Raw genomic sequence first — 27,016 nt, forward strand, 5'->3', positions numbered from 1 at the left:
TGGGTAGGGTGCCCGTTCCAAGGGCCGGTGCAGACTCGATGGGCCGAATGGCCTCCTTCTGCACTGTCAATTCTATGAAATCTATGAAACCTTGTGGCTGGTTCACACTGCTGCACAATGTGCCAGTGATGGAGGGAGTGGATGTTAAAAGGGGTGGGTGGGGTGCCAATCCAGCGGGGCTGCTTTGTCATGGATGGTGTCGAGCTTCTTGAGTGTTGTTGGAGCTGCACTCATCCAGGCAAGTGGAGAGTCTCCCATCTCACTCCTGACTTGTGCCTTGTAGATGGCAGGTTGGATTTGCGGGGATCAAGAAGTGAGTTACCTGCCACAGAACTCCCAACCTCTGACCTGCCCTTGTAGCCACAGTTTTATGTGACTGGTCCAGTTTATTTTCTGATCAATGATAACTCCCAAGATGTTGTTGATAGTGGGAAATTCAGTAATAGTACTGCCATTGAATATCAAGGGAAGGTGGTTGGATTCTATTTTGCTCAATATGTCATTGTCTGATAGTTGTGCAGCGTGAATCTTACATGTCACTTATCAGACCAAGCCCAGAAATTGTCCTGGTCTTGCAACATATGGGCACTGTTTAGCACAGGGCTAAATCGCTGGCTTTGAAAGCAGACCAAGGCAGGCCTGCAGCACGGTTCAATTCCCATAACAGCCTCCTCGAACAGGCGCCGGAATGTGGCGACTAGGGGCTTTTCACAGTAACTTCATTGAAGCCTACTTGTGACAATAAGCGATTTTCATTTCATTTCATTTCACAGATTGCTTCAGTATCTGACGAATGGAGCGGAACATTGTGTGATCATCCACAAACATCCCCACTTCTGACCTTATTATGGAAGGAAGATGGTTGATGAAGTAGCTGAAGGTGCTTGGACCTAGAACACCACCCTGAGGAACTCCTGCAATGAGACCCTGGAACTGAGATGAAAATGAAATGAAAATCGCTTGTCACAAGTAGGCTTCAAATGAAGTTACTGTGAAAAGCCCCTAGTCGCCACATTCCGGCGCCTGTTCGGGGAGGCTAGTATGGGAATTGAACCGTGCTGCTGGCCTGCCTTGGTCTGCTTTAAAAGCCAGCTCTTTAGCCCAGTGCTAAACCAGCCCCTCTAAACCAGAGATTATTGACTTCCAACAACTACAGCCATCTTCCTTTGCACTGGGCGTGACTCCAAACAGTGGAGAGTTTTCCCAGTGATTTCCATTAACTCCAGTTTTGCTAGGGCTCCTCAATCATCTGCTGCCATAGAATTTACAGTGCAGAAGGAGGCCATTCGGCCCATCGGGTCTGCACCGGCCCTTGGAAAGAGCACCCCACACCTCCACCCTATCTCCGTAACGCAATAACCCAACCTAACATTCTGGACTTTAAGGGCAATTTAGCATGGCCAATCCACCTAACCTGCACTTCATAGAATCATAGTATTTACAGTGCAGAAGAAGGCCATTCGGCCCATCGAGTCTGCACCGGCCCTTGGAAAGAGCACCTTACACAGCCACCCTATCTCCGTAACGCAATAACCCAACCTAACATTGTGGACATTAAGGGCAATTTAGCATGGCCAATCCACCTAACCTGCACTTTATAGAATCATAGTATTTACAGTGCAGAAGAAGGCCATTCAGCCCATTGAATCTGCACCGGCCCTTGGAAAGAGCACCCTACCTAAACCCGCACCTCCATCCTATCCCCATAACCCAGCATCCCCATTTCTTTGGACAGTGGGAGGAAACCGGAGCTCCCGGAGGAAACCCACGCAGACACGGGGAGAACGTGCAAACTCCGCACAGTCACCCGAGGCCGAAATTGAACCCGGGCCCCTGGGTGCTGTGAGGCAGCAGTGCTAACCACTGTGCCACGGTGCCTTGTAGTCACTCTCACCTAATCTCTTGAATCCAGTGGTTTTGTCCATCTTTGGACCAAGGTCAGGAGCTGAGTGACCCTGACAGAGCCCAAACTGAGCATCAGTGAGCAGGTTATTGCTAAGTGCTTCTTGTTAGTGCCATTGATGCCTCCTCCCCTTCCATCACTTTGCTGATGATTGAGAGTAGACTGATAGGACAGTAATTGGCCAGGTTGGATTTGTCCTGCTTTTTTGGACAGGACATACCTTGGCAATTTTCCACATTGCCGGATGGGTGCCAACGTTGTTGCTGTAATGGGACAGCTTGGCTACACATAGTTCTGGAGCACAAGTCTTCAGTGCTATTGCCGGAATATTTTTGGGGCCCATATTCCTTGCAGCATCCATTGCCTTCCATCATTTCTTGATATCACACCAAGTGAACCAAATTGGCTGATGACAGGCGTCTACGGTGGGGTCCTCAACAGGAGGCCGAGATGGACCATCCGCTTGGCTGAATTTCCGCCTGAAGTTGTTACAAATGCCTCAGCCTTGCCTTTTTGCACAGTTGCGCTGGGCTCCCCCATCATTGAGGTCGGGGATATCTGTGGGGCCTCCCCCTCCCGTTTGTTGTTCAATTGTCTGCCCCCATTCACGACTGGACGTGGCAAGGCTGAAGAGCTTGTATCTGAAAGGTTGCAGAGTTGTGGGAGCGGTCAGCCCCGTCCATCACACTCTGCTCCCGTTGCGTGGCGCGCGGTGTAGCTTCGCCAGCTTGACACCTGGGGCTGGCTCCCGGCACGGACTCCTTCCCTCTTTATTGAACCGGGGTCGGATCGCCCCGGCCTGATGGCAATGGTCACAATTCTGCTGATCCCGACGGGCCGCAGCACCTCGCAGATGTCCAGTTTCCAGTCACGTTGGAAAGGTGAGGCGAATAAAAATAGGCAGGGGGCTGAAGGTGGAACATGTGCCCCGTAAGAGACATGTTGAACCGTACGCACTTGTTTCTGTGCTGCAAACCCTGTGCACAGTATTCTGGAGTTCACCCAAGATAGTTGCTGAGGTAGGGATGATAGTGTGCAGCTGTTGCACCAGGGCCAACAGGGGTCAGATACAATGGGACAACCGATCTTTCCCTGCTATTTCTCATGTATTTATCTGCTATCATTTTAATCGGCGATCCAGGGATTTATTCTGGCTCATTTTGGAGATTTATTTAAACTTCTTGGTCCTGACGCAACGGTTGCTATTTGATTTTGTTGTTTTAAGCCCTTGGCATCAGTAACAATGAGCCTCATGGTTCCAAAGGGGCAGAAACAGCCACCGGTTCAGTGGAGCAATCAGGCCGTCATCTGGAAGCAGCCCGTTTCAAATTAGTCAAGCTCTCTGGTGCCATAAAAGGAAGGACTTTAATGTGCGATGCTTTTCATGACCTCAGAATATCGCGAAGCACCCTGCATCCAATGAAGTAGCTGTGAATTGTGGTCACTGGTGTAATGTTGGCAACCAATCTCTTCATAGCGCACTCCCACAAGTGAGAGATTGGTCGAATATTTGGTTTTTGTGATATGATTGAGGTAAATATTGGCCAGGAGACCGAGGAACATGTATGCCACCCCCCCACCCCCCGCCCGCCGCCGCCGCCCCCCCCCCCCGCCCCGCCCCGCCCCGCCCCTGTTCGAATTAGCGCCTTCGAAACTTTTAATAAGAATAATCCTTATTACTATCACAAGTACGCTTACATTAACACTGCAATGAAGTTACTGTGAAAAGCCCCTAGTCGCCACACTCCGGAGCCTGTTCGGGTACACTGAGGGAGAATTTAGAATGTCCAATTCACCTAACAGGCACCTCTTTCGGCGCTTGTGGGAGGAAACCGGAGCACCCGGAGGAAACCCACGCAGACACGGGGAGAACGTGCAGACTCCGCACAGACAGTGACCCAAGCCGGGAATCGAACCTGGGACCCTGGCTTTGTGAAGCAACTGTGCTAACCACTGTGCTACCGTGCCGCCCATATTACCCTTCTTTCAATATCCTGCCCATCAAACTCTCGTTACCTGCTCAATTTATCTGTCTTTTTCGATTCTTACACCTTCCTTGACCTGTTTATTTAGCCTATGTGTGAATTTTTCACTCTGCGTTACATTGCTATTCGGCCTAAGGGTCTGTCAACCTGGTTGTTTTGTGAGGAAAAGTTGTAGGCTTATATCTTCTGGAGTTTAGAAGAGTAAGAGGCGCCTTGATTGAAACATGTAAGATCCTGAGGGGTATTGACAGGGTGGATGTGGCGAGGACGTTTCTTCTTGCGGGAGAATCGCGAACTAGGGGAGGGTCACAATGTTTAAAAATATCCTATTTAAAATGGAGACAAGAATCCTTTTCACTCAGGGACTCATGAGTCTTGAGAATTACAGCAATAACAAACCCCCACTGGCTGAGGACGAAGAATCAACGGACCTGCCTACAGAGAGCACGAGTGGAATGAAGCGGAACTCGGTTTGAGGTAATCAATAAAAGGAGCAGACGGAAAATGAAAGAAGTTTATTTTAGTCAGCAAGACTTGATGATTAGAAATGCACTGGCTGAAAGGGAGGTGGGAAAGGATTCAATTGCAAAAAAGGATCTCTCTTCCAGAGAAGGTGGCGGAAGAAGAAATGAAATGAAAATCGCTTATTGTCACAAGTAGGCTTCAAATGAAGTTACTGTGAAAAGCCCCTAGTCGCCACATTCCGGCACCTGTTCGGGGAGGCTGGTACGGGAATTGAACCGTGCTGCTGGCCTGCCTTGGTCTGCTTTCAAAGCCAGCAATTTAGCGCTGTGCTAAACAGCCCCTGAAGTTACTGTCAAAAGCCCCTAGTCGCCACATTCCAATGAATGGGAGATTTAAAAGAGGTGTTCAAGATAATGAGGGATTTCAATCAAATAAATAAAGTGAAAATCCTTCCACGAGCAGGAGGAATTGACTCCGGAGCAGGGTCAAGGGGTCAGATAGTTTACTCCTGCTCCTGTTTCTTACATTCTTAAGAGGCCATGATGTGGAGATGCCGGCGTTGGACTGGGGTGAGCACAATAAGAAGTCTTACAACACCAGGTTAATGTCCATGCGAGACCATGCAGACGCTGTGACAACGGATAAACGGACACCGCGCGACAATCGCCAGGCAGGAATGTTCCCTTCCAGTCGGGGAACACTTCAGCAGTCAAGGGCATTCAGCCTCTGATCTCTGGGTAAGCGTTCTCCAAGACGGCCTTCAGGACGCGCGACAACGCAGAATCGCCGAGCAGAAACTGATAGCCAAGTTCCGCACACATGAGTGCGGCCTCAACCGGGACCTGGGATTCATGTCGCATTACATTCATCCCCCACCATCTGGCCTGCGAAATCCTACCAACTGTCCTGGCTTGGTACAATTCACACCTCTTTAACCTGGGGTTACCCCATCTCTGGATCTGTAAAGATTTAATCACCTGCTAATGCTCGCATTCCAAGCATTGTCTGGCATCTTTGAATTTGTCTATATATATGTTTCTGGAACATACCTCTTCATTCACCTGAGGAAGGAGCAGCGCTCCGAAAGCTAGTGACATCGAAACAAACCTGTTGGACTTTAACCTGGTGTTGTAAGACTTCGTACTGTGTTCTTAAGAGAATCAGCGACCAGATTCGGAAGGTGTGGTTCAGAAGAATGCCAACAGCGCAGGATTGATTCCCGTTCTGGTAACGTGCCTTTCCCACCCTGCTCCAGAGAATGGAACTAAGGCAGTAACAAACTACTACTAGCTCAGGATGAAGCATCAGCGGAGGATGAGACAAGGACCTGTTTATGGGCGGTACATTAGGACAGTGGTTAGCCACGCCAGGGTCCCAGGTTCGATTCCCGGCTCGGGTCACTGTCTGTGCGGAGTCTGCACGTCCTCCCCGTGTCTGCGTGGGTTTCCTCCGGGCGCTCCGGTTTCCTCCCACAGTCCAAAAGTGTGCAGGTTTGATGGATTGGCCACGCTAAATTGCCCCTTAGTGTCCAAAAGGTTGGGTTGGGGTTGCGGAGATGGGGTGGAGGCGAGGGCTTGAGTGGGGTGCTTTTCCCAAGGGTCGATTCAGACGCAATGGGCCGAATAGCCTCTTTCTGCACTAAGTCTGTGATTACAGACACAGCACAAATGGAATGGAGCGGAACCAGGTTTAAGGTAATCAATAAAAGGACGGGATGAAAGAAGATTATTTTAGCCAGCAAGATTTGACAATTATAAATGCACTAGCTGAAAGGGAAGTGGGGACGGATTCAATTGTAAATTTTAAAAGGAAATTGGAGAAATGTATGGGTATGAAAATATTGTAGGGTACTGTGGACAAGAGGATGATGCAGTGGGACTAAGTAGGCAATTCTTCTGGGCAGTATGCATCTATGGAACACCTTTTTCACATTCGGCATCCCTCAAAAGATGGAGTTCAATAGCCTCAACCCTGTAGGGCAAATTGGATTTCCAGCATCTGGCTTTGAGGAGAGTTTGTCCATTACCATAGAATTTACAGTGCAGAAGGAGGCCATTCGGCCCATCGAGTCTGCACCGGCTCTTGGAAAGACCACCCTACTTAAGGTCAACCCTATCCCCATAACCCAGTAACCCAACCCAACACCAAGGGCAATTTTGGACACTAAGGGCAATTTAGCATGGCCAATCCACCTAACCTGCACATCTTTGGACTGTAGGAGGAAACCGGAGCACCCGGAGGAAACCCACGCAGACACGGGGAGAACGTGCAGACTCCTCACAGACAGTGACCCAAGCCTGAATCGAACCTGGAACTCTGGAGCTGTGGAGCAATTGTGCTAACCACTATGCTACCGTGCTGCCATTCTTGAACGAACGTGTGTTTCTTCAGTTTGTGCCTGTTCCCAGCTCCGACTGCCTGCCTAAACATTTAATCAGGTGCTACTAGGAGGAAGCTAATTATCGTCCTCTCGAAGCACTCAGCGCCACCAAATCAAAATCACTGCAGTAGGTCAGGGTGAACGTTGGCTAACTCTGAAACATAGAGGTTGACGGGATAATCATTTGTGACACCGCCAGCGTGCTGCTGAATGCAAGAAGAGTATTTGTACCAGTGCTGATACCTTTTGATGATATTCCTTGCAATCTGGATTACCCAACACCTTCAGCACATGGATTTTCCTGCAGGAACACATCAGTTAGCGACCGATAGATCTCTGTTCAACTTGCCTGAGTGCATTTTTTCCAAATTTAGTTCCCCCCTCTCCTCATCCAAATGTTCCCCCCTATGATTTTCTTGATCAATATTAACATGCGATTTATGGTAACAGGTTAATGCCATTGGCCAAATCAACTGGCTTTAATTAACCTATGAAGCAATAATGGCCAGGAGTTTTTTTTCAGCCGGTCTGACTAACATCGTGGGCGAGATTCTCCGTAGCTCGACACCGAAATGGGGAACGGTGATCGGGCGGAGAATGGCTTCCGATGCAGGAACTGGAGCAGGCGGTGGACTGACGACGGTTTGCGATGCTCCGCCCCCTCCCTACGGGGGGTTTCATAGCCGCAACGTCGTTGGCACGTCATCAGTCGGCCCACCCGCGATGCTCCGCCTCCGATGGGCCGAGTTCCCAACAGCGCGGGCCACATGGGGCCCCAGCCGTCGTGAGCCTGGCGTGCCACCTGCGGAAGGTGTCCAGCGCGGCCACACCCGGCTGGGGTCCGTGCCGCTGGACGGGGGGCTTCTGTTAGGGCTGGGGGGAGTGGTGTGGGGGTGGCCAGGGGGTGGGCTGTGGGATCGGATTGGAATCATAGAATTTACAGTGCAGAAGGAGGCCATTCGGCCCATCGAGTCTGCACCGGCTCTTTGAAAGAACAGCCTACCCAAGCCCACACCTCCACCCTATCCCCAAAACCCAGTAACTCCACCCAACACGAAGGGCAATTTTGGACACTAAGGGCTATTTTAGCATGGCCAATTCACCTAACCTGCACATCTTTGGACTGCGGGAGGAAACCGGAGCACCCGGAGGAAACCCACGCACACACGGGGAGGATGTGCAGACTCCGCACAGACAGTGACCCAAGCCGGGAATCGAACCTGGGACCCTGGAGCTGTGCAGCAATTATGCTAACCACCATGCTACCGTGCTGCCCTATTGGGCGGGTACGCGGTCCAGCATGGCTGATGACGTGATTCCCAGTGTGACCGGTGGGGGTGCATGCGCGGCCCGGGACCCGGCGATTCTCCGTGCGATCCGTGGGTGATCCACGCGCCGCCGGTGCTAGCCCCTCACCAGTACTGCAATCGGTGAGGGACTCACGCCCATTTTCCTGTCGTGGAGCACCACGGATTCTCCGTTGGCCTTGGCACTTAGCCTCAGAAACAGAGAATCCAGTCCTGTATCTTTGAGTGGGGTTTGTCACCAATTTATGTTGATGAACTCTCCGCCAATATCCCCAACAGTCACCCTTAAGCCTGTGAGCTCAATTCAACCTCAGCATTAAAGCCATGATGGGGAGATGCCAGCGTTGGACTGGGGTGGGCACAGTACGTTGTCTTACAAGACCAGATTAAAGTCCAACAGGTTTGTTTCAAATCATTAGCTTTGGGAGCGCAGCTCACTCATCATGTGAGTGCCAGCCCCATAGACCCTCGATCCTTCTTTATTCTCCTTTCGGCTGCGAGTCGGCACTGCACTGTGGTGACGTGGGTTACAATACTCGCCAATGAGTTTATCAATTTCCTGCCACCAGAAAAGACACCTGGACCCAGGCCATCGTGTGTGCCCAGCCGCAATGTCAAGATGTAGACAGGCCTCGAAATGGTCGTCAATTTGCCTCCCCTGTGAAATAAAGTGGCGGAAAGGGCTGAATATAAGGGCAGCGAATACATGGGGACGCCGCAGTCTGGACGTTCCCCTCCTGGCCGCACACTATCCTGATTTGAAAATATATCATCGTTCGTTCACTTCCATTGGGTCCAAATCCTGGAACTCCCTCCCTAACAGCGATGAGGTTGTACCTACCCCACGTGGATTGCAGCGGCTTAAGAAGGCAGCTCACCACCATTTTTTAATGGGCAATTAAGGATTGAAACTAACTGCTGGCCTAGCCAGCAATGCCCCCACCCCTTGAATGAATCTTTAAAAAATTCGAACATTCTCTTGGTAGCGAAGCTTCGCTTGACGTCTTTATTGGACTTAGTAATGACTCCCTTATACTGTTGACCCGCAAAGAAATAGATGTTCTGCAGTGCATCATTCACACTGGCAAGTCTACAGATCATGACACACTTAATAATTTTATATATCTCTATTGGGTCGTCCTTTAACCTTCTCCTTCCTGGAACCATGGGCGAACCCAAAACGGCGCAAATCAGTCGGGCATCGCGCCGCCCCAAAGGTGCGGAATGCTCCGCATCTTGGGGGGCCGAGCCCCAACCTTAAGGGGCTAGGCCTGCGCCGGACAAATTTCCGCCCCGCCAACTGGCGGAAAAGGTCTTTGGTGCCCCGCCAGCTGGCGCGGAAATGGCATCTCCGGGCGGCGCATGCGTGGGAGCGTCAGCGGCCGCTGATGGCAATCCCGCGCATGCGCAGTGGAGGGAGTCTCTTCCGCCTGCGCCATGGTGGAGACCGTGGCGAAGGCGGAAGGAAAAGAGTGCCCCCACGGCACAGGCCCGCCCGCGGATCGGTGGGCCCCAATCGCGGGCCAGGCCACCGTGGGGGCACCCCCCAGGACCCCGGAGCCCGCCCGCGCCGCCTTGTCCCGCCGGTAAGGTAGGTGGTTTAATCTACGCCGGCGGGACAGGCATTTTAGCGGCGGGACTTCGGCCCATCCGGGCTGGAGAATCGCGGGGGGGTGCCCCGCTAACCGGCGCGGCGCGATTCCCGCCCCCGCCGGAGAATTCGGCAACCGGCGGGGGCGGGATTCACGCCAGCCCCGGCGATTCTCCGACCCGGCGGGGGGTCGGAGAACCTCGCCCCATATTACTTTAAAATGTGCTTTCAAGTGATTCCACCCCCCCCCTAATTTTTCCCCTTGGCCCTGTAGTTGTTTATTCTTTGCAAGTACATGTTTAGCGTGACGCCCGCAGTTCAAACAGGTTGGGAATATCAGGAAATTAACAGATGTTAAATAAGTACGTGTCACTGGGAGATGTGATCAGCTGACTGAATTTCTGATGTAGGGTGAAACTGTACTGCAGCCAACACAACAGGAGGATGTGTCAGGTGTGAGATCCAAGAAAGGTTTGGCGCTTGAATTGTTTTTCAAAACATAATTTTAGAGCGCCCAGTTCATTTTCTCCAATTAAGGGGCAATTTAGCGTGGCCAATCCACCTGCCCTGCACATCTTTGGGATGTGGGGGTGAAACCCACGCAGACGCGGGGAGAATGTGCAAACTCCACACGGACAGTGACCCAGAGCCGGGATCGAACCTGGGACCTCGGCGCCGTGAGGCTAACCACTGCGCCGCCTTGATGCCCTAACGTCAGAATTTTAACCAGATAAGACAGAGTCCCCGCATCCATGAGCAACATTGGGGATGGTTTCCGAATGCATTTCAGTATCTTAAGCAAGCTTGCTTACCTGCCCAACTGTGCAATACCAGCTCTTCGGGTTTTACGGCAATATTGCCTCCGGTTAAATATTGGGAGGACTGAGGTCTTTGGCCCCTGCAACAAACTCCGCTCCCTCTCCGCTGATTCTATCCCTCTCCCGGGCAATTGTCGGTGTCGGATTTGACCCTGAGGTGAGCTTGCAGCCACATGCTCATGTCATCACTAGGATTGCCTATTTCCCCCTCCGTAACATACACAGTCTCCTCACTTGCCTCAGCTCTCCACCCTCTGTTCATTCTGCACTGGATTATTCCAACGCACTCCTGTCCAGCCTCCCGTGTTGCAGCATCCTTAAACCTGAGGGTCGTCCAAAAACCTGCTGCCTATGTTCTAATTCATGCCAAATGCCATGCATCCATCACCCCTGTGTACACTGACCTTCACTGGCTCCCAGTTAAACAAACCTCACCTTAAGGATTCTCATCCTTGTATACAAATCCCTCCAATGCCTGGCCCCTCCCAACCTCCACAATCTCCTCCTGCCCCACGACTTCCCATCAACATCTGCACTCCTCTAATTTGCATCTTGAGCATCCTCTCGTGATCACCCCATCAGTGGCGGCCGTGCCTTGAGCTACCTAGGCCCGAAGCTCTAGAGTTCCTTCCCTAAACCTCTCTGCCTGTACCCTTGAGTTTGTCCTTTAAGGCTCTCCTTATGTACGTTGGTGTCATCATTTATTTTACTGTTTTATTTGTTTAAAGGTGCTACTCAAATACAAGTTGTTGTTGTACAACTTGTCGTATGAGGAACGTTTGAGGACTCTGGGTCTGTATTCGTTGGAGTTTGGAAGGATGAGGGGGGAACTTATTGAAACTTACAGGACACTGTGAGGGCTGGACAGAGTGGATGTGGAGAGGATGTTTCCACGTGTAGGAAAAACTAGAACCAGGGGCGGGATTCTCCGCAATCGGCGCGATGTCCGCCGACCGGCGCCAAAAACGGCGCAAATCAGTCCGGCATCGCACCGCCCCAAAGGTGCGGAATGGTCTTATGGTATTGATGGGATATCTCTTCATGATCGTTGGGGAACCATTTCTCTCCGTGACCAAGACAAATAACAGTTTGGGCGGGAGACATGCCGGATCTCCTCGGTAATGCCCATATCCTCGGTAGGTGAGTGAGTGTCAGCTGTGCCTCTCTGGGTAAGCACGTGTACTTCTGTGCCAGAAGGTTGTGGGTGGATGTCCCATTCGAGTAACTTGAGCACAAAACCTAGGCTAACACCTCTGCGTACTGAGGAAGTGCTGCAGTGTCAGAGGCGCTGCTTTTCTGTCGAGGTGTTAAACCGAGGCCCTCTCTGCCCTCTCGGGTGGATGTGACAATCCCATGGTCCTATTCTGAGGAAAAGGAGTCCTCTTTGGCATCCCAGCCAACATCTGTCCCTCGATCGACACTCAAAAGCAGATCATCCGGCCAATAGGATGTTGCCGTCTGTGGGAGCTTGCTGTGTAAAAACTGGCTAAGTGATTTGGGAGGTTCTAATGTCATGGATGGTGCTGAATAAGTGCAGGTTTGTTCAGTCGTTCTGTCACAGTGCTGATAGAATATTATTGTGTATCGCAAGGGTATGCTTCAGTGAAAAACCACATCTCCAGTACTGTGTGCTGGTCTCCTTATCTAAGGAAGGACGTAAATGCGTTGGAAGCAGTTCAGGGAAGATTTGCTACACTAATAGCAGGATTGGGTGGGTTATCTGATGAGGAAAGGCTGGACAGGCTGGGCTTATATCCGCTGGAGTTTAGAACAGCGAGAGGCGACTTGATCGAAACGTGTGAGATCCCGAGGGGACTTGGCAGGGTGGATGTGGGGAGGATGTTTCCTCTTGTGGGAGGATCGAGGGGTCGCTTTTTAAAATAAGGGGTCGCGCATTCAAGAAGGAGATGAGGGCGCGATCTTCCCAAAAGGGAACAAAGTCCGCAAACGCGCGAGCTTAGCTGCGTTTTTCCCGGCACGCTCGGTGCCGAGAAATGCATGCCCATAGAATCATAGAATTTACAGTGCAGAAGGAGGCCATTCAGCCCATCGCGACTGCACCGGCCCTTACAAAGAGCACCCTACTGAAGCCCACGTATCTACCCCATCCCCATCACCCAGTAACCCCCACTTAACAATTTTTGGACACTAAGGGCAATTGATCACGGCCAATCCACCTAACCCGCACAGCTTTGGACTGTGCGAGGAAACCGGAGCACCCGGAGGAAACCCACGCACACACGGGGAGGACGTGCAGACTCCGTACAGACAGTCACCCAAGCCGGGAATCGAACCTGGGACCCTGGAGCTGTGAGGCAACTGTGCTAGCCACTATGCTGCCGTGCTGTCCATTCAACGCGACTCGCTTTGAATAAGAGGCGTAAATGGGGAACACGCGGCTGAGGGCGCACAGAGCACCAATTTTACAAGGGGGAGTTTCACCTCAGGATAATCCAGGCCGACACTGCAGTGCAGCGCCGAGGCAGTGCTGCACTGTCAGAGGGCCTGCTTTTCAGATGAGACATCAAACCAAGACCCCACCTGTCTTCCCAGGTGGACATAACAGATCCTCAGGCACCATTTCAAAGAACCCCCCCCCACGCACGATGATCAGCCTTGGACACGAGTGGCAAACTGGCATCAGTGGGGGCTAGCCTCGGGGAAAGAGAAAAACACCTCTCTTGATTGGTTAACCTCTAACCAATCGACACTGGTGCAGATCTTCCACACAGATCGGTAAACCAATGTGGAACCGTTGAGCCGAGAAGGAGGCCATTTGGCCCATTGAGTTTATGCTGCATCTGTGGAACCATTTTGGCAGCCATGGTTGCAACTTTAAAACACTAAATTGGCTGTAAAGTATTTTGGGGTGTTTAAGTATTATGCGGCACAGTGGTTAGCACTGCTGCCTCACAACTCCAGGGCCTCGGGTGACTGTCTGTGCGGAGTTTGCACGTTCTCCCCGTGTCTGCGTGGGTTTCCTCCGGGTGCTCCGGTTTCCTCCCGCAGTCCAAAAGTGTGCAGGTTAGGTGTTTTGGCCCCTTAGTGTCGAAAAGGTTGGGTGGGGTTACTGGTTACGGGGATAGGGTGGAGGCTTGGGCTTAAGCGGGGTGCTCTTTCCATGGGCCGGTGCAGACTCGATGGGATGAATGACCTCCTTCTGTGCTGTAAATTCTGTAAATTCTATGATTCTTTGCAAGCGGCATTGAGTAAATCCTTGAATTAATCTGTTTCATGTACCCCCAATGGCATTGGCTCCAGATTAATGTTACGACACTCTGTGATGTGTGGTACATCGGATATCAATTTACAGATGCTGTCAACAGAAACATAAGAGCAACCCATAAAAACATTAATTTGTAGTCCCTGCCTCATTGTACTTCTCAAATTTCACGCCACAATGCATGTTAAACAAATCTATCTCTTCAGAACTGTTAAATAAAGTTTCAACAGAGTATCTGTTTCCTATTATGGAGATAATTTGCGAAATATATGTTCTTGGGAATTGTAGTCTTCGGGAAATTCTGGCTGCGTGGCAGAAAACCAATGGCACGGTGCCCACAGTTTGGTCTCTCTCAATATCCCAACTGGATATGGGCACGTTTGAGCTTGCCAATGTTGGGCAAGTGCGCAAAAATTAAGAAAATCTGTCCAGGGGTCAAATGGACGGTAATATCTCCACAGAGTTGGTTGGCGTGGATTGTGGAAGGCTCATTACCCATTAGGTGTGCGGGAGTTATGAGGGCATCCACACTTCCCCTGGTAGGGCATACCCGATAGAACCCCGGAGCATCGGCAATCATTAGCCTTTCTTCTCAGCTGAGGTCTGACTCAACGGCCATTGTCGGGCCCACTGCAAAGGGAGCCAGGATTCAGGCCCAAGCCAGTTGGCCTGGCGATGACGTACGAATCTGAGGCCAAAGACCATGGGGGTCACCCCACTCCAGAACTTGGATACGAAATCCCAGGCTGGCACTTGAGGTAGAGCATTGAGGGGGTGACGTTGTTGTACCCCTAGAACGAGGCGTCACCGTTTACAAATAAGGCGTCGCTCATTTAATAATAATAATCTTCATTATTGTCACAAGTAGGCTTACATTAACACTGCAATGAAGCTACTGTGAAGATCCTCTAGTCGCCACACTCCGGCACCTGTTCGGGTACACAGAGGGAGAATTCAGAATGTCCAATTCACCTAGCAGCACATCTTTCGGGACTTGAGAGAGGAAACCAGAGCACCCGGAGCAAATTCACGCAGACAATTTCCTTACCTGAGAAAGGACATATTGGCACTGGAGGGAGTGCAGAGGAGATTCACTAGGTTGATCCCAGAGTTGAGGGCATTAGATTATGACGAGAGGTTGAGTAGACTGGGACTGTACTCATTGGAGTTTAGAAGGATGCGGGGGGATCTTATTGAAACATATAAAATTATGAAGGGAATAGATAGGATAGATGCGGGCAGGTTGTTTCCACTGGTCGGGGAAAGCAGAACTAGGGGGCATAGCCTCAAAATAAGGGGAAGTAGATTTAGGACCGAGTTTAGGAGGAACTTCTTCACCCAAAGGGTTGTGAATCTCTGGAATTCCTTGCCCAGTGAAGTAGTTGAGGCTCCTTCTTTAAACGTTTTTAAGAAAAAGATAGATACCTTTCTAAAGAATAAAGGGATTCGGGGATATGGTGTACGGGCCGGAGAGTGGAGCTGAGTCCACAAAGATCAGCCATGATCTCATTGAATGGCGGAGCAGGCTCGAGGGGCCAGATGGCCTACTCCTGTTCCTAGTTCTTATGTTCTTATGACAAGGGGAGAACGTGCAGACTCCGCACAGACAGTGACCCAAGCCGGGAATTGAACCTGGGACCCTAGCGCTGTGGAGCAATAGTGCTATCCGCCATGCTACCGTGTTGCCCAAGACAGAGACGAGAAGGAATTTCTTCTCCCAGGGGGCAGTGAGTCTTTGGGCCTCTCTTCCTCAAAGGTGATGGAGACAGGGTCTTTGACTACTTCTAAGGCAGAGCGAGATGGGTTCTTGATTGACAAGGGGGCGAAGGCTTATCGGGGGATATCAGGAACGTGGGGCTGAAGTTACATTCATATCAGCCACCATTTTATTGAATGGCGGAGCAGGCGCAAGGGGCTGAATGGCTCCTACTTCATAAGCTGACATGTTGCATTATGAAATTTGCTAAGTTCAATGAGGCAGTACCTAGAAATTAATTTGTGTTATGGGTTGCTCTTATGTTTCTGTTAACAGCATCTGTAAATTGATATCCAATGTACCACATCGCAGAGTGTAGCAATATTAATCTGATGCCGGTGCCATTGGGGGTGCAGTGCAACACATTAATTCAAAGATTTATTCAATACTACTCGTAAAGAAGACTTTCATTTATATAAACACCGCAAAGCGTTTTACAGCCAATTTAATGCAGTCGCTGATTTAACATGGAGAACATGGTCAGCCATCTTTTGGATGAGACGTGGGCTGCGGGATTCTCCACCGGCGGGATGCTCCGCTTCGCCGGCAACGCACCCACGCCCGCGGGTTTCCCGACGGAAAACGGGGCTGGCGGGACGGGGAATCCTGCCCAAGGTTTTCGAACTTGCCACGAAAGGCAATGGAGGTATCGGGGGACGTTAAGGCTGGGGTCCCAGTCGAGAGTCTTGGTCAGACTATGGGAGCGTGTTTTGCATGAAACCTTTGTGAAATAAACCTTATAAGTGCATTCTGATTGTGTTGGGGCGGCACGGTGGCGCAGTGGTTAGCACTGCTGCCTCACAGCGCCAGAGACCTGGGTTTGATTCTGGCCAGGGGTCCGTCTGTGCAGAGTCTCCACATTCGCCCCACATCTCCGTGGGTCTTCATCGAGTGCTCCGGTTTCCTCCCACGTTAGATCAATTGGCCAGACTAACGTGCCCCTTAGGTTTGTCTGCCTGCCTGTGAATGGGTGTGACTGTGCAGTGTAATCCCCCTCAAGCAATAGACACCCCGGCGACAGACTGGCGACCTGTTCCAGGAATAAGTAACCACACAAACCAACAAAGGTCTAACCTACGCACCACCAGGGTGCGGAGTGGTTGAGAGAGTGATTGTGTTAGCTGAAGCTTAGGCATTGGTGCTGTCAGAGCCTCACGCGGCGCCGGTGCTAACTCCCCACCGGTACCGGAAACGGTGAGGGGTTCGCGCCGATTTTCCCGTCGTGAATAGCCACGGGTCCACCGCTGGCGTCGGCACTTAGCCGCAGGAACAGAGAACCCAGCCCCATGTGCTTTATTATCTGCTCTCTCAACATGCCCTGACACCTTCTGCACTGCTCCTGGGCTGTTCTGTACTATAACCAACCACTGAGGTGGGTACAAGAGTGGCTGCGGATGGGGCTCCCTCAACAAATGTCCCAATCAGTGGGCACGTAGCTGGTCCCTGTATCACAGCTTCCCACCCATCGCAGATGGCCATCATCCTTCCACAATACCAAATCCTACCATCTTGCATATCAAAATGTTCGGTGCGCCCACAAGTGGCCCAGCTGGATTCCGAGTGCGGCCCACCAGAAATTTTGTTGGCCATTGCTCACGCGCAGGGTCGCCACGTTCCGCTGATTTCAGTCCGCGTAAAAATTTTTCCTACCGGTATGGCTGAAGCGATTCGCGCGTAAAGCGAGGGCGAGTGAGGCGAGGAGCGTGCTGATTGCTCACAACATTGACTGTGAGAGCCGTGCGCTCCCTCTGTGTCCAAAGTGTAAATATTCCTTTTGTTTTTACCATTTGAAGTTGGTGACAGTTCCATTGATATTGATAAAAGATTAAGCATTTTCTATAACACATCATGAAATATCGGGAATGTATTAAATGTATTTAATCTTATTCATGGGGTCACGGTTGGTGAACGAGCCCCGATTTCAATCTTGCGGCCTCCTGAGATGACGGAGGGCCTCTAATGCGGCCTACTCACCAGCCTGGGTTGCCCAGCACTGAATTAGATAGAATTACGTACAACACAAAAACAGGCCATTTGGCCCATCATGCTCGTGTTTAAAAACCTCCTTCCATCCTACTTCTCCTCGACCGTATCAGCACGTCCGTTTATTCCTTTCTGCCTTGTGTAACTTGTCCAGCTTCCCACTAAACGTGTCCGTCCAATCCCTCAAACATTCCTGCGCTCATGAGTTCCGACATTCTAACCGCTGGGACAGGAAATGTCCCCTGAATCCGTCGGGTTCACCTCATACGGATCAGAGATCTGGAGTATGTGACTCGTACTCACAGTTTACGCGTGCAGACCTTGGTTCTGACCCTCTCAGGAATTGCACCGTCACGACCGAGAATCTGGAGGGAAACACACAAAGATGGGCAAGGGTTATGTTTCGTTTCATTCTCATCATCTCCTCTGCAGTAGTCTTCCATCATTGGGTGCATCAGTCTGCCCAGAATGGAGGCTCATGGGAACGTGACCACCCTTCCAGTTCTCCTACCCTCCCCTTGGGAAATATCTGTGGTCTGCTCAGTGCCGCACCATGAGACTTACATCAGGCTGAGGGCCTCGCTCTGTGGTGCCTTACGCCCGCCTAATCCACTGGAAGGTGTCTCTGGAGACCCAACACAAAGCAGCAGAATATTGGGCGGAATTTTCCCAATTTTTGGCCTAGGGTCAGTTGGAGCACGGAAGCCGGTCCGAATCCTGCCAACCCCGACGGCGGGATCCGGACCGCAATTTTTCTGGACTTTGGGGGGGAAAAAAATTCCCTGTGTGAAAAACGTCACGCCTGTGGCGCAGAGTGTCGGATTCACCGCTCCGGGGGTCATCTGGGTAGGTCTATCTCCACAGTACTTGCTCACAGTCAAGCCAGGAGGATGGCAGCCTGCTCCTCGCTTCATGGAGGGGGCCCTCACCTGCCTGTTTGATGCCATAGAGGAGAGAAGGGGAACCATCTAACCTCCGCCTGGGAGGAGACACCCCAGCACGATCACAAACCCCGCATGGATGGCGGTCACAGCACTGGTCAGTACCAGTTCCCTCCACAAGAGGCCGGGGGCGCAATGCCGCAACCTACTCCGTTCTGCCAGGGTAAGTGCTCCCTGTATCCTCTCTGCTCCACCTTGCCGTCACCTCTCGGAATATAACCTTGACCCCGCGTGCTGCCACCTCGCAGGGCCCCAGCACCCGACCTCCCACCAGCTTCCTGACAACCTCTGGGGTTCCTCTCCCCACAGCCCCTCCCTGCTCACGCGCTGTGCCCGCATCTGCCAGGTTCCGTCGACATCTGACCCGCCAGGCGGCCAACTAACATCATCCCCTTTTGTGTTCCTGCAGGATAGGCTTGCTCACAACCGCCGCGAGCGAGCGAGGCCAGGCGGGCGGTGGGACGCCCGAGCTCAGGGTCCTGACTCCTTTGGAGAAGAGGGTCCTGGAGCTCGCAGGGAAGGAGATGGAGTGGGCCTGTGGTGAGTGAGGTGGGCCTGCGAGCAAAAAGTGAGGGGCCATTGCACCTTCACCCAGTGAGTTCTGTGTATCCCAGGCCATTGGCATCGCCATGTACTAAAACCATGGGCAATATTTGGCGGGCATGGTAGCCAAAGGCGCAAATCCCATGATGGCCGCTAAATCTCGCGAGAGGCCAAAAACGGGATTTGTGCCGGCAAGATTTCGGAACGTGATCTTCCCAGGTCCTCCCCAATGATACGATCAGGCACACCCTAGAAGGGCGAGATTTGCATGATTTTAATACCATTGTTAATTGGTGAGGGGTTAACATCGCAACTTCAGCCCTCATCGAACTTACCCACCCACCAGGCGTAAATCACTACTGCTGTTTGAAAATGGAAACCAGGCGCCATGACGTCCGAGAAGGAGGAAGGCGTTGACCGCCACTAGCGCCACCTAGCAGCAGGGAGTCCAAGTGGACTGAGCCTGCTGGCCAGCTCCAGAGAGGGGAGGGGTCTCGGGGTTGGATAGGGGAGTCGGGCAGTGGGGGGTGTTTCTGGGATGGTGATCGCGGTTGTGAGTGGTCCTGACGTCTGCTGCCTCTGTTCTTTCAGAGCTGTGTTTTTCTGATGTCTCCGGCATGGGGGGACGCGGGGCCACTGCAGCTGCGGGCCACATGGGGCCGGGTGGGGGATGGGATGCGACGAGGGTCAGGTAGTCAGGCCTAATGGGCTGGATGGGTGCGACACCCTAAAAGAGAAGGCTATGCAGGTGCCCAGCCTGGCGGTGGGGGCAAAAACTCTGGAGTAGCTGTTCAGGAGGAGAACATAGAACATACAGTGCAGAAGGAGGCCATTCGGCCCATTGAGTCTGCACTGACCCACTTAAGCCCTCACTTCCCCCCTATCCCCATAACCCAATAACTCAATATTCCCTCCTAACCTTTTTGGACACTAAGGGCAATTTATCACAGCAGTGGTGTCCCTACTGCTGGGCCCGAACCCAGAGCTTCGGGCCCAGCAGTAGGGGCACCACTGCTGTGCCACAAGGCTTCTTGGGGAAGGTGGCACACAAACGCAAATCTATGACTTCTTGAGGTCTTTTTCAACTTAGCTGATAATTTTCTGGGGGCTCACAGAAGAGGAACCGTGTGCATACAGGTATAACTGCGCACAGCGCTTTCTCTGAAGGATAACAAGATGAAGGGGCAAGCATTGTAACAAATAACAAGGCTGCTATTCAGCAGAAGAGCGGGGGGAAATAAAACACAGCCCTTGCATAATAGATCAGCTCACATAAATAAAATCAGCGTGTCAAACCAATCCATTAAGATATCGTCGATAGAACAGAGGTTCGGGAAAATATACTTCGAGAAACATCCTGGTTGACATATATCTAGAAAGAGTCATTGATGCTCATCAGGAATGGATGGGAAATGATTTATAAACCCTTTACCGTTGCCGCCGTTTAATAACGGGAATCTCGCCGTTGATAACAATGTTAGAACCGGTCACAATGTCCTTTGTGTTTTCTCCAATCTGCTCCTTCAGATTGTTCATGGCCAAAATTATTCTGTCTACTTTCATACCTCACGCTGTCAAGTTGGATTTGTTTATTGTCACATGTACCGAGGTGCAGTGAAATGTATTTTTCTGCGAGCTGCTCTACAGATCATTCAGTACATGAAGAGAAACATATCTATGGACAAAGTCAAAGAGGCAAGACAATGCTTTGAATGCGACTTTGTCTATTTTTATGTTTCTGGAACCTACCTCTTCATTTACCTGAGGAAGGAGCAGCGCTCCGAAAGCTAGTGACATCGAAACAAACCTGTTGGACCTTAACCTGGTGTTGTAAGACTTCGTACTGTGCTCACCCCAGTCCAACGCCGGCATCTCCACATCATACATAAGCACTGGCATCGGATGAAGCATACAGGGTGTAGTATTAATCAGGTCAGTCCATAAGAGGGTCGTTTAGGAGTCTGGTGACAGCGGGGAAGAAGCTGTTTTTGAGTCTGTTCGTGCATGTTCTCAGACTTCTATATCTCCTGCCCGATGGAAGAAGTTGGAAGAGTGAGTAAGCCGGGTGGGAGGGGGTCTTTGATTATGCTGCCCGCTTTCCCCAGGCAGCGGGAGGTGTAGATGGATTCAATGGATGGGAGGCGGGTTCGTGTGATGGACTGGGCTGTGTTCACGACTCTCTGAAGTTTCTTGCGGTCTTGGGTCGAGCAGTTGCCATACCAGGCTGTGATGCAGCCCGATAGGATGCTTTCGATGGTGCATCTGTAAAAGTTGGTCAGAGTCAGGATGGAGAATGTCCGTAGTTTCCTGAGGAAGTAAAGGCGCTGTTGTGCTTTCTTGGTGGTAGCGTCGATGTGGGTGAACCAGGACAGATACTTGGTGATGTGTACCCCAAGGAACTTGAAACTGCTAACCATCTCCACCTCGGCCCCGTTGATGCTGACAGAGGAAATTTGAGGAAAAGAAGATTTTATTCCTCAGAGAAATGGAGTAGGACAAAACGATCAACATTCTTGGCAATATCGGGTGAGGGTGGTCGCCTTATTAGGATGTACCTCGTACTAAAGTCTACCATTTGACGGCAAATCCTTCAGAGAACGTTCAAACTTTTGAATCTTTTTGTCCGACTCCATTTCGCTAAAAGAGAAAATATTTTACTTTTGGTTCAAACTGCGGATTGCTGATATTTTCAGGACTGCCTGAAAACCACCGGATTTGACAGCATGAGGGGGGGGTCGCATTAGCTCTACTGGACTAGACAAGAGGCATTAACCCTGCTTGCTACATCGGGCGGGATTCTCCCCTGCCCGATGCCGATATCGTAATCGGCGATCGGGTGGAGAATCCCTTGCGATGGCCAAATCGGGGGTAGCACCGGTTTGACGGCAGTTTCCGAGTCTCCGCCCCCTCCAAAATGGCACCATCGCGTCACGCGGTGCGAGCAATGCTCCGCCCCCGATGGGCCGAGTTCCCGACGGCGCGGTTGACGTGTGGTCTGAGCGGTCGGGAACCCGGCCTGGTGGCTACTGCGGACTGTGTCCAGCGCCGCCACACTCGTCCGGGTGTCGTGCCGCTATCCGGGGGGGGGGGGGGCTTCCGCGTGTGCTGGGGGGCCTGGTGGGGGGTGGCCAGGGGGTGGCCTGTGAGGCCATATTTGGCGGGTGTGGTCCGCGCACAGCCGGCACCATGTTGTGCGGCGCGACAGCTGCAGATCATCGCCATGCACAGGGAACCAGCCATCCTCCGGCCATATTTGGCACAGGAGACGGGAGTTTCACCCGGTGCCGTTGCTAGCTCCTCACCGATCGCGGAATCGGTGAAGGTTCAGCGCCGATTTTGCTGTCTCAAAACGCCCGCAAATTCGCCGTTCCAGCTGGCATTTCGCCGCTGAAACGGAGAATCCAGCCCACCAATTATGAAGACGCAAACATGCGAAGTTGGAGCAGAAGTAGGCCATTCCGCCCCTCGAGCCCAGTCCACCATTTACAAAAATTTATGGCCCATCTGACTATAGCCTCAAGTCCACTTTTCCGTGTGTCCCTCGCGTGTCGGCCAAGAATCAATCGAGCTCACCCTTAAAGTTATTCGATGACCCGCCTTCCGTTGCTCTCTGGGGGAAATAACTTGGCATATATTTCAATTGTGCGCGCTCGCTCTGTCCCTCAAGATCAGCATCTTCGAGCTAGTTTTTAACAACACTGTTGTCACTACACCTGGTTTAAAGAGCCTTGCACATGAAGGATCTGAACGAGCAGACACAAAGGACATTGCAACTGGTTCTAACTTGGTTAGCAACGTGGAAATTCCCCTTATTAAACGGCAGCAATACTGAAGCACCCAGGCACCAAAAATCATTCGCCAACTGTTGAACGTAGAGATGGCCCCTTTGAAACAGATAGTGACAATAAAGTGTAATTTTATCAGGATTGTGTTGGAGTTGAACACAGGGAGAGGACGATCGACTTCTGGTGAAAAATGTACGGGACACGTTGGTATTGGCGGGAACTTAAGAGCCTTGTGCGGGGTGGGGGTGGAGGGTGGGGGGGAGGGGGTATGCTACCAGACCTCTGAGCTCATTTATGTGAGGGGGGGGGGTGTTGGGGTATACTGTCAGAGAACAGGGGGCGGCACGGTAGCATAGTGGTTAGCACTGTTGCTTCACAGCACCAGGGTCGCAGGTTCGATTCCCGCCTTGGGCGACTGTGTGGAGTCTGTACATTCTCCCCGTGTCTGCGTGGGTTTCCTCCAGGTGCCTCCCATATTCCAAAGATGTACGGGTTAGATGGATTGGCCATGATCAATGGCCATTCGTGTCCAAAAAAGTTGAGGTGGGGTTACTGGGTTACAGGGGTACGGTGGAGGTGTGGGCTTAATAGGGTGCTCTTTCCAAGGGCCAGTGGGCCGAATGCCCTCCTTCTACACCGTCAATTCTCAGATTCTTGTTAATATGGAAAAAACACCAGCTCGGCCTCACCCTTAGCAACCGGCCCAATAATGAGGGGGGGGGGGCGGTCCCTAAAAGTCTGGGGCAGTTGGGGGGCGGTCCCTAAAAGTCTGGGGCAGTTGGTCACTCTGCACAGGAAGGAAGCTACAGAATCATTTTTGGTTGCCCATGTGTTTCCTACCCGATTCCAAAATGGCTGCCTCCTGTTTCCGTGATCTAAAATGGCGCTGTCTGTATTTGTCAGTTCTGTCCTCTTGTGTATCCCTGGTTTTCATCGCTCCCGGTACTGGCAACCATACTGTCACCTGCTGACACGATCTCACGAAATGTTGCAATGTAAATCCCACCCATTCTGGGCAAGTGACGTTTTGGAAAATCTGCACAACACAGCGAGGCAGCTAGTCTTACTCTAATGTGCAGATTCCCAAAGTACCCGAGGCTTTGGGCGAGCGCCGTTTGGCACTACTCCCCAAAAATGGGAACCAGGCGGAACGGCACACGTGGGGGTCGCCCAGTGGCACTGTCAGCCTAGCAGGAGCACTGACGGGGTGCCAGATTGGCACTTTCAAAGCGCAAAGCTGGCAATTATACATGCGTGCGACTGGGCCAGGGTGCCCTGCGTGGATGTTGGGAGGGGTGCGAGGAGGGGGGGGGGGGGAGACCCTCCCACAGTGTATTTGGGCTGGGGAGGGGGTTGTCGGGGGTTACATTGGGGGCTTGGAGATCGGGGTGCCATTGGAATGTTCTGGCAAGTGGAGTCCCCAGTGTACAAAACGAGGCTCCGTGCGGCCTCGGCCGCGCATTCCCCGCTAAGGCCCCTTACGCAACGCAAGTCGTATCGTAACGTAATGTGTTTCTCGACACAGCGAGCACCAGGAAACACACGGCTGAACACCCTCGCTATGGGGCTTAGTTGCCAATTGGTTGAATTGAGCCCTGGGTCTTAGGTTCACCCAAATCACAGCCCACCTTCTACCCTTTGAAGCCTGGGTAAATCTCCCTTCACTCACCCAGCCTCCTGCATTTTAAGCCAGGAGTCTCTTCCTATTAAAAACCTTTGTCTCAGTGAATAGTCTGCCCGGGTCAGGTTAGTCAAGCTCTTTCCGTAGCCCTGACGATCTCAGTAGGCCACCTCAGAATCTCCCCTTTTCCTTTAGGAGTGACAATCACTTTTATTGATTGAGAATGTTGCCCATTTTGATAGCTGTCACCTTGTAAAAAGAAATAAACACAGCGCCCAACCTTCAAATGAGTATTTGTCACTCTTGATTGCAGCTGTCAGCCCTAATGGCTCCCCCATGTTGACAGTTCTGTGTCTTTCTTTTATCATATTGTGAAATATCAAGGCAAAAATCTCATTCCTTCGCCGTTTCAACTTGGCGGGTGTCCTTACTGGACCCTTGAAATGAAAATGAAATGCAAGTCGCTTATTGTCACAAGTAGGCTTCAAATGAAGTTACTGTGAAAAGCCCCTAGTCGCCACATTCCGGCGCCTGTTCGGGGAGGCTGTTAAGGGAGGCTGACGGGGAAATGAGCAAAAAACGTTGAGGAAAAAGTACACGGGAAAAATGTCAACAGTGCGCAGGAGTGCGACCGTTGGATAACTGGGGGAAACGCTATGTCGCCTTTTTTCCACGAGGCCTGACGAGGTAATCAGGCAACATTCGGCCTCCCACCCAATCAAGGGAGTGGAAATCGGCCCAGCAGCGTCAAAGGGAACAGTGGCCATTGCCGTTATTACACGCGAGCCTATGGGAGAGATCAGCCAGGAATCCCTGGACATCGGTGAAAATGAACGGGTCGGGGGTCACGGGCAGGGAGTCGTCACAAGGCGGGAGGAGGGGGCTCAGAAGAAAGGGCTGGGGGTGGATTTCAGCATCCAGCCCCTTTCCCGTTGCCAGGTCCTTCAATTGAGAAGTGTGTCCACATAAACAAGGGAATACCCCCAACCCCCGACTCCGATCTCCATCACTCCCAACAAGGCCGCCGGCAAACCCAACAAGGCTGCCTTTCTGGGTGGTGAGTGCCTCCGTCCGCCACTGATTAAATAACAGCAGTGGTGGGATGCGGCCCTTAAGTAGTCCACCACTCTACTCATCCAGAATTTGATCAGGCGGAGTCAGGAAGGCTACAGGTCCTCATTCAGCACCCTCCCACCTAGTCAAATGTACCAGCGCCTCTGAACTCATCACCGGGGTGGGGAGAACCCAGTGTAGGGTTCAGGCCCCCATTTGAACCTGATGGCGGGGTTCGGAAGCCAACAGGAAACATCCTGCCCCGAGTATTCCAAAGCCTGGCGGTCCTTTCCCCAAGAGAAGATTATGGGGACAACCTGATACAGGTCTTTAAGATTATCGAAAGTGATCGATAGAGCAGGTATAGACACTAAAATACAGAGATTGTAAAGGCGTCTAAAACTATGGATCATTAGAATATACGATTGTCACCAATAAATTCAATAAAGGATTCAAAAGCAATTTCTTTCCCCAGGAAGCGTGCTACCACCTGGCGAGAGTGAGGTGAGCAGCAACTTACCAGGTTTCCTCTGACAGCATCTTTCAAACCGGTGACGTCTGTCATGTTATGTACTCTGGGATAACACAAGCTGCAACTGAATGCAGCTTTAACCAAAAGATACTCCAGACCTTGAAGTTAGTTCAATCTGATTTATTGAACCAGTAGCACAGTTAGCACAGTTCTCTATGAGTTCGAAACTCTGCTAACCTAAGTGTGGTTACTCTGTCTGACTGAACCAGACTAGCTCTTAGCCACGTGCTGGAGGTGCGATACTGTACACACACCCTGACTCACTCTGTAGATGTTCATCAGTGGAAAGACGCAGAGTGTGAGTGCCTCGTGCCTTTTACAGTGAGATACGACCCCTGAGTGTCCTGGCTGCTCATTGGTCATGTCCTGTTCTCTGTCTTCATTGGCTGCCTGTCTGTATATTATGACAACGTCCACCACCGAGGAGAACGGAACACGAGCACCCGCAAGTTCCCCTCGAGACCATTCAAAAAAGTGGCCCACCTCATTCTCAAGGGCAGTTCGAGCTGGCCAACAAAATGGCGGCCTTGCCATCGATGCCCACACCCCACAGAATAATTTTTAATAATAGATGCATTTAAGTGGGAGCTGGATAGGTACTTGAGGGGGAATGAAATTGAAGGCTATGTTCACAGTGTTAGATGAAGTAGTACAGGAGAAGGTTCCTGTGGCGCATAAACCTCAGCAATGGCCTGTAGATCTGTACCGAATATTCGCCATGTAAAGTTAGCGCAGCAGAGTGGAATCAACGGCCAGAAAACTCCCAGCCAGGATGGCACTGCCAAGGTGCCCAGGTGGCATCAGCAGTGCCAGGGTACCACCCTGCCCACAGACCATGCACCTGGGGGCCTCCAATCCTCTGGGAGACCCCCACGAGTGCCGTTCCGCCTGGTTCTGTTGGTGGAGACGGCGCTCACCCGGGGTCTCTGAGGCGAAGGGGTTACTCGCGCTGTCTCGCTCTAATAGGCAGATTTAGTGATCCTGTCCACAATGGGCAGGATTCACATCGCGGCATCTTGGGAGATCACGTAAGACCTCGTGAGGCGTGGCGAGCTGGATAGATCCCAGAAGTGGGATGTGCTGGCGTTAACCGGTGGCGTTGCGCTGTGCCGCACTGCTCTCGGGCGCAG

The 27,016-nt window shown here is 51.7% G+C and overlaps 1 protein-coding gene across 3 annotated transcripts in view; it reads right to left on the reverse strand.

The window, feature by feature from the left end:
• The window catches only part of LOC140403922 (protein phosphatase 1 regulatory subunit 29-like), a 494,277-nt gene that overhangs the window by 108,917 nt on the left and 358,344 nt on the right, over positions 1-27,016 (reverse strand). For 2 of the 3 annotated variants that reach the window (XM_072492168.1, XM_072492170.1), the window contains one exon: positions 17,715-17,776. The exons of the other annotated variant lie outside the window; for it this stretch is intronic. The gene's annotated coding sequence lies outside the window, so the exon portion shown is untranslated. The remainder of the gene's footprint in view (positions 1-17,714; positions 17,777-27,016) is intronic. 3 annotated transcript variants of the gene reach the window in all.

Source organism: Scyliorhinus torazame, chromosome 29 (genome assembly GCF_047496885.1).
Source record: "Scyliorhinus torazame isolate Kashiwa2021f chromosome 29, sScyTor2.1, whole genome shotgun sequence".
NCBI classification, from domain to species: Eukaryota; Metazoa; Chordata; class Chondrichthyes; order Carcharhiniformes; family Scyliorhinidae; genus Scyliorhinus; species Scyliorhinus torazame.